This window comes from Danio rerio, chromosome 23 (genome assembly GCF_052040795.2).
Source record: "Danio rerio strain M-AB ecotype USA chromosome 23, GRCz13ab, whole genome shotgun sequence".
NCBI classification, from domain to species: Eukaryota; Metazoa; Chordata; class Actinopteri; order Cypriniformes; family Danionidae; genus Danio; species Danio rerio.
The window spans coordinates 26,609,443-26,625,650 of NC_141043.1; the positions used below are offsets into that span (position 1 = coordinate 26,609,443).

General features: G+C 41.2%; 1 protein-coding gene and 1 long non-coding RNA gene across 29 annotated transcripts in view; one reads left to right on the forward strand and one right to left on the reverse strand.

Moving 5' to 3' along the window:
- Window positions 1-16,208, forward strand: part of agrn (agrin) — a 467,750-nt gene that overhangs the window by 116,439 nt on the left and 335,103 nt on the right.
- Window positions 1,682-11,285, reverse strand: LOC147838211 (uncharacterized). 3 transcript variants are annotated; one of them, XR_015523521.1, is made up of 7 exons: window positions 11,241-11,285; window positions 3,574-3,631; window positions 3,391-3,484; window positions 3,108-3,265; window positions 2,917-3,012; window positions 2,625-2,742; window positions 1,682-1,835 (listed from the first exon to the last, which is right to left on the reverse strand). It is a non-coding gene; the product is annotated as an uncharacterized LOC147838211 (long non-coding RNA). The 3 variants fall into 3 exon arrangements; XR_015523519.1 differs by lacking the exon at window positions 1,682-1,835 and adding an exon at window positions 10,607-10,679 and having other exon boundaries at window positions 2,441-2,742; XR_015523520.1 differs by lacking the exon at window positions 1,682-1,835 and having other exon boundaries at window positions 2,441-2,742.

Genomic DNA, 16,208 nt, shown 5'->3' on the forward strand with positions numbered 1-16,208 from the left:
GTAAAGGTGTTATAGAGGGGATTGTTTCAATAAGCTAAATTGTTCTCCAGCATATACATAGTAGATATATGGAATGGTCATGAATCTTATTGAGAACACCGTCCACACCGGGTGCAAAGTGATACGCACATCTTTTACAATTCTAGATATTGTTTTCTGTGAGTTTCCGACTCACTGGTGCTGTCAATTACAAATGTAATGTATAGAAAACAATGTATAGACATGGTTTGACAGACTTTTGTTCCAAGCCTCTCTCGTTTTCAAAATTAGAGTCTCAAATACATAGTGAGTTATTATTTGCTTAGATAAACTTAAATATAAATGGAATACTTTTACCATTGTTGTAATCTTACTCTGAAGTGTTGTGGCCTGTAAAACACAGCCTGGGGCATGCATATTAAAGATCTCATATGCAATGTACTGTAACAGTCTGTGTTTTGTTTCAAGAGTTCGCCCATAGCTGATGATTGATTATAAAGCATGCTGTACACGGAGAGAGCCCTGAGTTCATGAGATCCTCGAGCCCAGGGCTCCTTCCCGTTGCAGGGCGAGAGGGGAGTTTGAGCTCAGGGAGGTCTCGAGAACTCCCCTGCGTGATAATGGTGAATGTAGATTATGAATAGTTATGGAAAACACTTGTCTATGATGTTGATTTAGTTTTGTCAATTTACTTATGTTACATGTTTTTTGTCTGTGGGAGGAAACCGGAGAGCCCTGGGAAAACCTACACTGTAATCCCGAATAAGTTGACAAAACTCAAAAAATTTGAGGTAATCAGTTACGTCAAATTTTTTAAGTTATGAAATTATCTATTTTAAGTAAACAGAAACATTAAGTTTTGAGTTTGTTGTACTCATGCAAGACACTTCACTCAACTTAAAATACCCAAGTTACTCAGCTTATACGTTTTAATTGCAATTAACTTAATTGTTTTAATTTTTCCAAACTTTAAATACTTAGTCACCCAGCTCATACATTTTAATACCAATTAACTTAATTGCTTTAATTTCTTTCAACTTTAAATACTTAAATCACCCTCATACATTTTGATAGCATTTTTTTAAATTAACTTCTCCATCGTCAGTTTCACAAATAAAATTAGCCATTATTTTAATCTTTAAACCCCATAAATCTGTCAAAATAAATCTGTAATTTAAAACACACAGACAATACCATTTTAGACATTTATTGTTAAAGAAAAAATGTCCAACAGTACTTTCAAATTTGTCTCCTATGCAATTACAAATGTCTTAAAACGATAAAAACTATTAGACATAAAGAGATTGAAAATGAACACTATTCTGAAATTGATAAAAAATTACCCACAATGTAAATATGATATCAGACATAAGAGCCTCAAGAAAAAAACAACTATAAGTTTGATAAAATTTAATAATACATTAATAAGTGTAAAACTTACTCAAGGCATTTGTTAAAAAAAATAATAAGTGCACATTCTGTGAAGTGACTCGTTTAGTGTAAACTACACAGAAACTGTATATATATATATATCGTTGAAGTCAGAATTAGTCGCCCCCATTTATTTTTTCCCCCAATTTCTGTTTAACGGAGAGCAGATTATATATATATATATATATATATATATATATATATATATATATATATATATATATATATATATATTGTAGCGAGGCAGAGGGAAAACAGCGACACAGTTGGATAAGTTTACAGACAAGTCCCCGGAGGGTGCTTTATTTACAACGTGAATGGGGTGTAAACGGTGCTCTTCTTCAAGGTGAGGTGCTCTGGTGCTCCGGGAAGTAAGTGAAGGACAGTGAGTAGTCGGATGTGGGATTGTCACGAGCTGGAGTCTGCTGTGGAGAGACAAGCGTTAGCGCATGGAGTCATTGGGTGAATGAAGCTCATCTTCTCCTTGCGTGGGCTTGGTTTATATGCCTCTCCACTTGATGACGTCCAGTTGTGAACGATCCTGTGTTGATGATGGTCCAGCTGGGTTGAATTAGAGACCATGGCGACGTGGCATGTGTGCGCTTGTTACAATATATATATATATATATATATATATATATATATATATATATATATATATATATATATATATATATATATATATATATTCAGTCTTGGTTGAACTATGATTCTGTCATTTACTTATTCCAAACCTGTTTGAGTTTCTTTCTTCTGTTGAACACTTAAAAGGTTATTTTTGACCAAAAAAAAAAAAAAAAGCTGAGACCTGTAACCACCGATTTCCACAGTATTTGTTTTCCTATTAGAAAGTCAGTGGTTACAGGTTGTCAGCTTTACTTAACTTTTGTGTTCAACAGAAGCAAGAAATTCAAGCAGGTTTGGGACAAGTGAAGAGTTAGTAAATGACAGAATTTTACATTTGGACAAACTATCCCTATATATAATAAAATGCATATTTACCAATTAAAGGTAAATAAATGTTTTGAAGTTACTACCCCAGAGACAGTCTTTATTAAGTTAAAAAAAAAAAAAAAGCTCTACATCAACTCATTCTTTAAGGTTTCCATGCTACGAGACTTTTTATTTTCCATCATCCATGCCAAGCAAAACTTTTTGCACAAGTTCAAAGTCCTTTACTATATATTATGTGAAGAGCATACATTAATCCATACAAGACAAGAAAGGTCTGGAAGTGTGCTGTGGGTGGTGTCCAATTCATTCTTCAGGACAACAGAGACCCTCAGTGAATGCAGGGCCAATAAAGCATCTTCAGTCAGCAGGATTATCAATCTAAAAATATAATTCAAGGATATTAATGTAAGGACAGTATCAAAATGACTGAGCCAATATTATATGATTCATCAACTATTCTTGATTACAAATATGTTTTTAAGTAAAAGTTTTCAAAACTTTCATCTTTTCATTAAACATGCCTAATTGTGAAAAGAATGAATGAAGTCTTACCATGGTGTTCCTAAAGAATCTTAAGTCACGCTCACGCAGCAAGACCAAAAGACCTCTGATAACAGTAGTCCGTCATGAACTGACATCATTTAGTTCCTGGAAATCAAGAATCAATTTTTTAAAAATTAAAAAAATAATAATAATTCAAATTATATTTTAATGTATACTTTAACACGTGACCCCAAACATACCTGCTCATCATAAACCTTTAAAAGATTAGCCAGGGTATCTGCTGTCTTGCCAGTTTTGGATGCTGTTTGCCTTAAAATTGTCATCAAATGAAATAGGTGGTGGTCCAGTTTTGCAAAGAATTTGTGGGAAAAATTCTCATTTGTAACATGTTGGTACTCTGCAAACAGCAAAAAGAAACAAGAGAGAATTTCATTAAACAAACCCACACCACAAAATATACAATTCTAGAAAAAATGTATTAATATTATTATTATGTTTCATTTACTTATCTATTTTTTTTACCTCAGATGAAAATCAGGTATTGATCAGATGTTGAAAGCAGGATCTTCATGTTGTAAATTGAACTCAAGGTCTAGCTGAAGTTTCACTTTCCTTGCTGCAAAAGTATCATTGATAAATACACTGTAATATTTATTTTATCTGGATATGCCAGGCATAGTAGTACAAAATAAATATTTTACCCACCTTTCACATGCCTCCATTTAAGAACCTATCTGTAGTCAGCAACACCTGACCTTCAATTCTGTATGTACACAAAGTCACAGTGTCATTTAGCTGAGAGTGGTAGTAGTACAATTGCCTGATGTCTAACGTTAACCTCCAAAACGGTTAGCAATAGAGCTGATTATCATGTTAGTTGCTTTGATTTGATGAACACAGATTTAATTTAAACAGTATTGAAATTTCTAAAACTGAATAGGACGACAAAGAAATTTAAGGCCTGATTTTAAAAGCTAGAAATAACAAAACTTACCTTATTGTCTAATGATGTAAAAATATATAGACTAAAATATTTATATTTTTAAGATATAAATATATTTTAAGCTACAAAATTTGCACATCAGAAAACTGTCTTCTTTACCACGTCTTGAATATTTTGTTTTGTTATTATTTTATTTAATAACATAATTTTGTATTAATGTGTTATAGATATGCATACTTTGTTTTTTAGGCTGTTTATATTCTCTCCAGAGTAAACATTTTAAAAAATAGATTGAAAAAAAAAAACTTTTATCATACCTTTAAAATACATTTGACCTAAATGACATTTAAACTCATTTAACTGATCGCATTAATCAGGTAATCATTGATATGCAGAGATGTCGTCTTAAGCGCGAGGAAATATTAAGTGTTGATCAGTGCTGGTGATTGAGATAAAGTTAGTTTTATATTTACACATTCAGACTTTCTCCTTAATAATATAATTTCAGAAAGGTAATTTTTGCATATTCTTAATGGTGAAATCATATTAGCAGCCAATGACTTTCAAAGTACAACATTGTTCAGTCAAAAAAAATAGTGCATTTAGTGTAATTGTCAGGGTTCTGATCAAGGCAAACAGAAGACACAAATGCAGGTCCTTCACAGTTTATTCAAATATAAGCAAAATAGCAAACTCAGATGGGAAAAAGGTTCTTCAACAAAAACAGCTCCGAAGAGGAAAATAAGATTTTCAATAGCTTCACTATGGAGAATTCTCAAAAACATCCAGAGGGAAAAAACTTAAACTTAAACTCTCCGTAGAGGAAAAAAGTCTTAGAAAACTAAAGTCAGAAAAAAGGGAAAAAAATGTAACAAAAATGTCCGAAAAATCCAACAAAAAAACGGAACAAAAACCTCTTCGTAGAGAGGACAGGCTTCTCCCAGAGGGTGTAATAATAGGTACCGCCGGCAGGGGGCGATACTGCTGGGTCGCGCTTCCTGGGCCGCGACACCCGCGAGGAAGAGAGAGCGCTGCGGGGCTGGAGGAGACCGCAAAATGGATCGCTGAAGCGGAGAGAAGAGACAGGCGAGCAGCAGGAATGAAACTAAACGGGAACGGGCCTGGTAGCAGAAAAAGGCAAAATCAAAGATGTAGACCGGGATTCAGATACAACAGGAAAAAGGCTGACATGACAGGACCGGGAGATCGAGGGAAACACGAGAAGGGCAAACAACAATCTGACACAGGACAGCGCTAAGGGAAGGAATAAATAGAGGGAGAAATCAAGAAGAACAGGTGAGTGACATTAACTTAATAACGTAATAGCTTAAACAAGAGGATGGGCGTGGAATTAGAGAGTAAACAGAAGGCATGTGGCGGAGGATCAAAACAAAACATGCTAGGGAAAGGCACATAGATAATACAAACAAAACAACAACAACACCCAGTGGCCCAGATGATCAAACCGAGGACATGACAGTACCCCCCTCCCTACGGGCGCCACTGGGCGCTCCAGGAGGGGGCTCACCTCGTCGCCGACGGAAGTCCGCGATCAGCCCCCTGTCCAGAATATCCCTGGCCGGAATCCAACTCCTCTCCTCCGGGCCATAGCCCTCCCAGTCCACTAGGTATTGAAATCCACGACCCCTACGTCTGACATCCAGTAATCTCCTAACAGTATAGACTGGAGAGCCATCCACTAGACGGGGGGGAGGGGGGAAGGGGTCGGAAAAGAGGGAACAAGAGGGGAGGAATACACAGGCTTAACCCTAGAGACATGAAACACTGGGTGTACCCGACCAAGCGTAGGAGGAAGCTTGAGCCGAACCGCCACAGGACTCAACACCTTTGTGATCCGGTATGGACCAATGAACCTGGGAGCCAACTTACGGGAAGCAACCCTGAGAGGCAGGTCCTTAGTGGAGAGCCATACCCTTTGACCACATACATAGTGAGGAGCCAGAGTCCGATGACGATCAGCCGCTGCTTTGGTCCGTCTACTAGCCCGGGCCAAGGCCTCCTTAGCTCTTCTCCAGGTGCGCCGACACCGTTGGACAAAGGCCAAGGCAGACGGGACCGCAGCATCGGGTTCCTGTGAGGGGAACAGAGGTGGTTGATAGCCAACAGAACATTGGAATGGTGACATACCTGTAGTAGAAACTGGTAGAGTATTATGGGCATACTCTACCCAGGACAGTTGTTGGCACCAGGAGCTAGGGTTATGGGATGCCAGGCAGCGGAGAGCACGTTCCAAATCCTGGTTTGCCCGCTCAGACTGCCCATTGGTCTGAGGATGGAATCCCGACGACAGACTCGTAGAGGCCCCGATCTGTCGGCAGAATTCCCTCCAGAACCGGGAGACAAACTGGGGACCCCTATCGGAAACCACATTAACCGGAAGACCATGAATCCGGAATACGTGGTCTACCACCACTTGAGCTGTCTCCTTGGCTGAGGGGAGCTTGGGGAGGGGAATGAAATGGGCCGCTTTGGAGAATCGGTCCACCACCGTAAGGATCACGGTGTTACCCCTCGATTCCGGCAAACCAGTGACAAAGTCAAGGGCTAAATGTGACCAAGGGCGGGAAGGAATGGGTAGGGGGTGAAGCAGACCAGTGGGAGGCGAATTGGAACTCTTGTTCTGGGCGCAAACTGAGCAGGCTACCACGAACTGCCTGACATCCCTGGCCATGGATGGCCACCAAAATCGCTGACGGATGGCAGCCAGTGATCTCCGAACTCCTGGGTGACAGACCATTCTGGATGAGTGACCCCACTGGACAACCTGAGAGCGCAGAGCAGTGGGAACAAATAACTTGCCCGCTGGGACCCCTCTCGGTACTCTGCACTCTCGCAAGGCCTCTTGTATCTGTCTCTCAATATCCCAGGAGAGAGAGGCCACCACTACCCCCTTGGGCAAGATGGTGTCATTTGAAACCTCCCTCTCTGGGATCTCGAACAAGCGGGAGAGAGAGTCAGGTTTGATGTTCTTAGACCCAGGCCTGTACGAGAGCGTAAAGTTGAACCGGCTGAAGAAGAGGGACCAGCGAGCCTGTCTTGCACTAAGCCTTTTGGCTGAACTTAGATATTGCAAGTTCTTGTGGTCTGTCCAGACCAAAAAAGGTTGAACTGCACCCTCTAACCAGTGGCGCCACTCACCCAAAGCCAATCTGACTGCCAGCAACTCCCGATTACCAATGTCATAGTTTCGCTCTGTGGGGGTCAGGCGGTGGGAGAAGAAAGCACAAGGATGCACTTTCCCATCCCGGGGAGATCGTTGTGACAGGACTGCGCCTACTCCGACCTCAGAAGCGTCCACCTCAACTATGAACTGTCGTTTAGGATCTGGAACAGATAAGACAGGAGCAGAGATAAAACGGGACTTTAATTTATCAAAGGCCTCCTGAGCCTTATCGCCCCACCTAAACAGTACCTTGGGAGAGGTGAGCGCAGTTGAAGGTGCAGCAATCAGACCAAAGTTCCGGATGAATCGCCGATAAAAGTTGGCAAATCCCAGGAACCGCTGCAATGCTTTACGAGAGTCAGGAGTTGGCCACTCGGCAACAGCCCTTACCTTAGAGGGGTCAGCTTTGATCTCACCCGCCGAAATCACAAACCCCAGGAACGACACAGACTTGGCATGGAAGACGCACTTCTCCGCCTTAACAAACAGCTGGTTCTCTAGTAGTCGTTGCAGCACCTGGCGAACATGCTGAGTGTGTACCTGTAGAGATGGAGAGAATATTAAGATATCATCAAGGTACACAAAGACAAACTGGTTTACCATGTCTCTCAGCACGTCGTTGACCAGGGCCTGAAAGACAGCCGGGGCATTGGTCAGACCAAAGGGAAGGACCCGATATTCAAAGTGTCCCGTGGGTGTGTTGAAGGCTGTCTTCCACTCATCCCCCTCCCGTATGCGAATGAGGTGGTAGGCATTACGGAGGTCAAGCTTGGTAAAGACCTTAGCTCCCTGCAGGAGTTCAAAGGCTGAAGACATAAGCGGCAAGGGGTACCTGTTCTTAACAGTGATGTCATTCAGCCCTCGATAATCAATACAGGGTCGAAGGGAGCCATCCCTCTTCTTAACGAAGAAGAACCCAGCACCAGCAGGAGATGAGGAAGGGCGGATGAGGCCAGCCTTAAGGGATTCGTTAATGTACTTGTCCATAGCCTCTCTTTCTGGACTGGAAAGGGAATATAAGCGACCCTTTGGCGGAGAAGTGCCTGGGAGGAGCTCTATGGCACAATCGTAGGGTCGATGCGGAGGCAGAGAGGTGGCCCGGGACTTACTGAACACCAGGGACAAATCACGGTACTCCGCCGGAACCGCGGTCAGATCATCCGGCTCCACCTGCAACACAGAAGAGACAGAACCAGGAAACGGGGCAGGACCAAGACAAGACTCAAGACAGGAATGACTCCAAGACAAGACAGAGTTTCCGGACCAATCCACGTGAGGACCATGCTGCACCAACCAGGGGTGACCCAAAACAATGGGAGCACTGGGAGAATCTAAAAGGTACAACGTGGTGACCTCACGGTGATTGCCGGAAACTATAAGACTTACACTGGGGGAAGTATGGGAGACTGTGGCAATCAGGGTACCATCTAGGGACCGAGCAGGAATGGGTTTAGGGAGAGGGATGGCAGGAATACCCCACTGAGCAGCCATAGAGCGGTCCAAAAAATTGCCCTCCGCCCCAGAATCAATGAGGGCTGAACAACAGTTAGAGGAGTCCCCATACTGGACTGACACAGGAAGTAGGGTACGGGAAGAGGGGGAATAGAAGAGTGGGATAGTGCTCACCAGGATCCCCCGTTTCACTAGTGAGCCTTGGCTTTTGCTGGACAGGATGCTGCAAAATGTCCAGGCTTGCCACAGTAGAGGCATAGGCCCCGAGCCAGTCGTTGCTGTTTCTCCTGGGGTGTGAGGCGGAGGCGCCCCACCTGCATGGGTTCGGGGTCAGACAAAGTAGCAGAGGCAGTGAGTGAACTATGATCATCCATCGTGGCTGAGGAATGGACCATCCTTCGGCGGTGTCGTCGGCGAAGACGGACCTCGACGCGAAGTGCCAGGTTGATGAGGTCATCGAAGTCATGGGGCAAGTCATGGGTAGCCAGTTCATCCTGGATCTCCTCTTCTAGGCCAGCACGAAACATTGCCCGGCAAGCTCCCTCATTCCAGTCGCACGAGGCAGCCAGGGTCTTGAACTGGATTGCGTATTCAGTAACAGAGTGACTCCCCTGGCGAAGTCGTGCTAGCTGGTCTGCAGCCTCCTGTCCCCTGGCTGACCTGTCAAAAAGCCTCATCATCTCCAGTCTGAGTTCGTCAAAAGAGGCACAACATGGAGATCTGGATTCCCAAACAGAGGTACCCCAATCACGGGCTCTGCCTGTGAGAAGAGTCAAAACAAAGGCCACTCTTGTCTCTTCTGCTGCATACGTGCGTGGTTGAAGTGCAAACACAACCGAACATTGGGACAGGAAGGCCCGGCATGAGTTGGGATCGCCGTCATAGGTGGGTGGGTTGTTACAGCGGGGTTCAGGCTCATGACGGGGAAAACGGCCTCCTTGTGCTGCTTCTAGCTGAAGGTCCTGTATGCGAGCAGTGAGGTCAGCCACCTGATTAGACAGAAACTCTACCTCTCTTGTAGTGTTGGAGAGTCTGGTCTCATGTTGCCCGAGCAGGGCTCCCTGCTGGGCCACGGCAGATCTGACGGGGTCTTGGCCTGCTGTGTCCATCCTGGTCAGATTGTTCTGTCAGGGTTCTGATCAAGGCAAACAGAAGACACAAATGCAGGTCCTTCACAGTTTATTCAAATATAAGCAAAATAGCAAACTCAGATGGGAAAAAGGTTCTTCAACAAAAACAGCTCCGAAGAGGAAAATAAGATTTTCAATAGCTTCACTATGGAGAATTCTCAAAAACATCCAGAGGGAAAAAACTTAAACTTAAACTCTCCGTAGAGGAAAAAAGTCTTAGAAAACTAAAGTCAGAAAAAAGGGAAAAAAATGTAACAAAAATGTCCGAAAAATCCAACAAAAAAACGGAACAAAAACCTCTTCGTAGAGAGGACAGGCTTCTCCCAGAGGGTGTAATAATAGGTACCGCCGGCAGGGGGCGATACTGCTGGGTCGCGCTTCCTGGGCCGCGACACCCGCGAGGAAGAGAGAGCGCTGCGGGGCTGGAGGAGACCGGAAAATGGATCGCTGAAGCGGAGAGAAGAGACAGGCGAGCAGCAGGAATGAAACTAAACGGGAACGGGCCTGGTAGCAGAAAAAGGCAAAATCAAAGATGTAGACCGGGATTCAGATACAACAGGAAAAAGGCTGACATGACAGGACCGGGAGATCGAGGGAAACACGAGAAGGGCAAACAACAATCTGACACAGGACAGCGCTAAGGGAAGGAATAAATAGAGGGAGAAATCAAGAAGAACAGGTGAGTGACATTAACTTAATAACGTAATAGCTTAAACAAGAGGATGGGCGTGGAATTAGAGAGTAAACAGAAGGCATGTGGCGGAGGATCAAAACAAAACATGCTAGGGAAAGGCACATAGATAATACAAACAAAACAACAACAACACCCAGTGGCCCAGATGATCAAACCGAGGACATGACAGTAATGTTGTTTTCATGTCATACTTGCATGTGATTTCAGAACGAATAGACAAAGAACCGTGGTAAACAATTTATGGAGCGAGTCACAAGTTGTTACTTAATGAATGTATGAATATAAAACCAACTTTACTTCAATGTGGTAGTGTAAAATGAAGCTCTGCTCTGTACCTGCTCAGGTGAGGAGCGCAGCTTAAATGTTCTCCGTCAGGCTATCCTCATACATGGATCAGCAAGCAACAAGCTGCGTGTGACAGAGTTAAGTTTTGAGACTACGTTTTTGCGCGTCATCAGAAAATACAGTTAAGTGTTTAGGCGGAGATCATTTGAGTTATGATTAACGTTATGTTTCTTGCGCCTTTCGTTTCCGAAGTGCCTACAGATCGCGAAGATAATACCACATTCACAGACTGGATGGAGTTCAGCGCAGCGCCATGACATGCGGTTGTGAGAGCGCACGTCTCCATGACAACTTCAGCACAGGCTGAGAAAACGCATACTCGCGCCAAGATTTAAATTTTTTTGAAAAATGTAATATGCCGATTTTAAATATTTTTGTCTTTATCACACTCTGTTAAAATTCAGAGTTAACACATTACAACTAACGCTAACATTGCACTGATTCTAACTTTTTAAACAGTAATGTTAACGTTAGTTAGCAACAAGTGAGGCTAAACATGTTTTCTGTAATGTACGACATGTAAACGCACCCTGATTAACTCTACATTACATTGAACTGTTACTGTGATTATATTAATTAAAACATACATTTAATATTTCTTGGATTTGTAAATATTTTACTTACTGTAGTGTGAAGCGAGGCCGATCCGCCATCTTGAAAAAAACGAATGAAGCATGAGCACGTACGTGAACCTGGATGACGTCAGACGCAAAATCACTAGGCTGACAGAATTTGAGTTAATGAAACTTTAAAGAGACATTTTGTATAGATTAAACCCAGCAGAATTGTTCACCTTACTTGAAAGATTAAATTTTTTCAAACTCAAAAATAAGAAAAAGTTCTAAATACTCATCAAGGTTAATTAAGATAAACGAATTTTAATGATTTAAGTTAATAGAACTCAACTCAATTAATTAGTTACAGCATTAGGGTTTACAGTGTAGGCAAACACTGTTTGAACATGCATACTCCACACAGAAATGCCAACGTGGCCAGGTAAAGATCTGAGCCAGTGACATTCTTGCTGTGAGGCATTAGCCCCATTCACACAGTGATACCGGTAAATTTCTGGAAATTTCCCGGAACGACTTTACCGGTATATTCAAAAAAGCGCTGTTCACACAGGCGAGGACGTTACGGAAATTTTCCGGAAAAGAGCATTCACACATCCATTCCAAAATACCGGTAAATTCTGACATCATTCACCACAAATGAGCTTTAAACAGCTGCGCTTGTATTTGTAAACATTTGACTAAATTACAAACTCTGTGGATGATCAATATTGTGAACAACTTTCGCAGGATCACTTTCGCATGTCGAGATGTTCATAATATGTGCGTGTGCAGGCGCTCACAGGCTGAAGCTTGAAGGTAAACAAACAACGGTTTATCATAAGCATCTCATCTATGATTATTTACACAGTTGGCATTAAGAAGAACATATAAACGTGATCTGACCAACTTCTAGCAGCTAAATGTGTCTGGAAAAATATTCAAAGGCTTTTATCCTCACCAACCGCGCGGACGTAAATGCGTCTGACTGTTGTGATTGGCTAAAGCAGACGTCTCACGTCAGCACGTTCTAGACGTGCACACGCTTATTACGGGAATCTTCCTTCTGCATTCACACAGCGCAGCATTCCGGCAAATTGCCGGTAATGTTACAACTACTCTTTCCGGAAAATAGCCAGAACGAATTTACCGGTATTTTCAAAAAGGACCTGTTCACACATACAACCTTTCCGGAAAATTGCCGGCAATTTTCCGGAAAGGTCTGTATGTGTGAAGGGGGCTATTGATGCTAACCATTGGGCCTCCGTGCTGGCCTAACAAGGAAAGGGCAGGAGTAGGGGTGAAAGGGGGGATTCTTCAAGATGAAGATGGCTAAGGTAAGATACTTTGGTTATTTATAGTGATTTAGGAATTGTCTGATTGGTGGATTGTGTGTTAGCTAATGAGGGACCAGCTTCTATCAATCATAAGCACGTGCTCCTCTTGAAATTAGTTTATAAATAAACTACACTTTGATTGGCCTGCTTCTATGAGTTGTACATTTTATGAGAACATGAAAACAATGTTGTTTAAGGCTCACATTATGCCATTTTCATTTACTGAACTTTTATTATTAAGCTATACATACAGTAGGTATATTTCCCCCATAAGTCCAAAGATATGTGCTATAGGTGAGTTGGGTGGACTAAATTCTCCATAATGTGTGTGTATGAATTAGAGCGTATGGGTATATCCCAGTGATGGGTTGTAGCTGGAAGGCAATCCGTTGCGTAAAAAGTTGGCAGTTCATTCCAATGTGGTGACCTGTGATTTACAAAGGGACTAAGCCGAACAGAAAATGAACTAATGAATGAATGAATGAATGAATGAATGAATGAACAAAAGTATATCCAGATTTTCCTCTTACAGCATCTTTAAAGAATGCTTTTTGACAACGATGCTTCATAAAGCACACATGTGCAAAAAAAAAAAAAAAAAAAAACAGTACAGAGTCTGCATAAAAATACGAATTTTCTCTTGGCCTTTTGTTGGCACTGGTATTTAATATGTCTTCCACTCAGAGCATCTAAAATGAAAATACTATCTGAAATTTTCTAAAGTGGGTTCCCCTTGGATTTTATCTGCCCTCAATTCAGTATTTAAGATTTTTATCTATTATTTCACACATCAGGTAAAGATAAAGATCAGGTAAAGATAAACAAAATAATCCACAGATGCATAAGTATACTGAATGAAGACAATGTATCATAATGGCTCATTTTCACTGCCAGAAGCTAACCAAAATAGAGTACCATAACGGGAAAATTTTTGGGACCCCTTCATAAGAGTACCTACTGTAGCTTCGAGTAAGAGTAAGTAAATGGTGGAGCTAGATTGTAACGGAATAGAAATGTCAGCACAAAGCAAATTTTTTTTTGACATGCACACGCCATAGGATCTGATGTTCTTCATTGTTGTTTATAGGTATGTTTACCTAGAAAACACAAGGTGTGCCACTTCTTCTATTTTAACATGCTTGGAGCAAACTGACATTTTAATAAAGAATATGAGCGTGCAAAAGATGCTATATGTGAATGGCCTCTACGGTTTTCTGTTTTTCATGAGAATGACATTGATTACAGCTTTCTGGCATACACCATGCCACCAAGTAAGGGTACTACTGGCAGGGGAAATGCAAGCCTGTGGGTTAACCACACATAGTACCTGTAGAATTTTTCCCTCATGAAATTTACAAATATTCAAAATTTTCTCAACTAAGCATTTGAAAACTCCAAGCAATCACCTAAACATGAACTATAGTGACCAAAAACTGACCAAACACATAAAGCTACTCTTAATGTAAAACCCAACATTCACCTTTACTAAATGAAATGATTGTAGTTACAGTAACTTAAAATTTACTGAAAGTTAATTCTACTCATTTGAAAAGAGTAAATACCTCATTACTTCAACTTAAATGGAGTAAGTTCACAGTACTCATATAGATTAGTTTTTTAACACAAAGATTTTGTAGCAAATGGTTTCCTCAAACGGTTTGAGTTGCCTTAACTTATTGGGTTTTACAGTGTACTCAATTTTTTTATTTAATGTTGAACACATTATGCAAGTATCGTCTAATGATACATCTTTGCTCAATTTAAAACATTTCTGGCCTTGTTTGGTGCTCAGATTGCACAAGTTGTACTGTTTTTTGCAATACAATTTGTTTGCAAGCCTAGAACAAAGATATGTTGATTTAAAGTGAAGGAATTAAAACAAATGATTTCTGGACGGCTGCTCAGTGCATCTCTATACTGTACTTCAGTCTCTTCAAAGCTGTGCAGAAGGCGTCACTCCAAAACGAAATATCAGCTGGGAAGGTGAATGTATAGAGAATGGAGACTTGTGCAGACGTGTCACCGTGTTCATGTGTTAACCTGCTCAGCATTCCTCTCTCTCTGAGGAGAATCCACAGCTCTGAGCTATACATTTCCAGCACTCACTCTTTATTAGCCTGTTATGTGAGAACGGGCACTGGATAAACCTGATGTCTGCCACTTTTTCCCTGAATTCCTGCTGTCATTATGTAGGCAGACGATCTCTAGTTTCACTCGGCTTTATGTCAGACCTCTCAGGACTATAAATAACAATCTGTAGCTCTTCCGTTTTGTAATCCGATCAGATTTTCGCCATTCACTGCAATTTCGAAATCGATTATGTCTTCCGCCTTTTGACGCTTATACAGCAGGGAACTAAGAGTCTGGGATTCACAATTTATGGCAGCATTGTAAAACACTGCATTGTATGTGCTTCTGTGTGTCCACAATTTTTATTTTATATAATACTTACATAATATATATATATATATATATATATATATATATATATATATATATATATATATATATATATATATATATATATAATTATATATATATATATATATATATAATTATAATTTATAGTGCATTCATGTTATTTATTTTATTATATACTATATTTTTTTACTTATTATATTATACTATTATTCCATGGATTCCTAATTTATTCAAATTTTATTCACTGTAGAGTCTTAGTCTTTTTTTTCCATATTGTTGCTTGCTTCTCATCTCAGCTATGGGTCTTTTGATTTCCCAGTATTTGTCACCTCACTATTTAAATCACCTTGTTGGGTCAGTGCAGTGTGTTTGGCTGATTTGCACACTGCACCGTGTTGTATGGCGCCTTTCAGTACTTTAATGAGCCTCTCTTGAGCAGAGAGAGTCAAGCCTCTACCCATAAGCTCCAGTCCCTATGGAAACATAAGTGGCCATTGTTTGCAGAGGCTGCGTTTGCCGAATGCAAACCGGAGACGAGCCAGAAATTCTGGGGCAAACTGACCATGCAGGCACAGCAGGGGAGCACCCACTCTATCCATCGCCCATTCTCTCCCAACACTTCTCTTCACCCTGCATCCCCGTCCCAGACTCAGCATCACTTTAACTGAATTAGCTGTGCTTTGGGACCAGGCTTCTGTGTGGGAAGAATAAATTGCATTGTTTACTTGTGGAAGGAATACTGACATCACTCCAGGCCTTGAAATAGAGAGAGTCTGGGAGCGAGGATGCAGCATTTCCTCTCTCGAATCAATAACCTGGATGTCCATGACATCAAAAGAGGAAATAAGAGGAGGAGGAAATCTGGTTTCTGACTAGAATATTTTAGACGATTGGCAGCAATGATTTTGTAGGCTTAACAGACTGAAAACAACAAAAATATAGAAAGCTTCAGTGGTCAAAAACTTTGGAAAAAGATATTTTTTGGTTGTGCTAAGCCGATTATTCTGTCCTTCAAGAGCAGGGATCTCCTGGAGATCTACCTTTCTGTGGATTTTAGTTTCAACCCTGATCAAACACACCTGTCTGTAATTATCAAGTGCTGCTTCAGGTCCTAATTAATTGGTTCAGTTATGTTTGAGCTGAACTCTGGTTTTTGCTAGAGGGGAAACAGCTGCGGACAGAAGTTAAGGAGAATTATTTATATTATTTATTTAAATACCCAATAATTGTATTTTATTAAGGTCTACCTACACCCCAACCCTAAACCCAACCCTCACAATAAT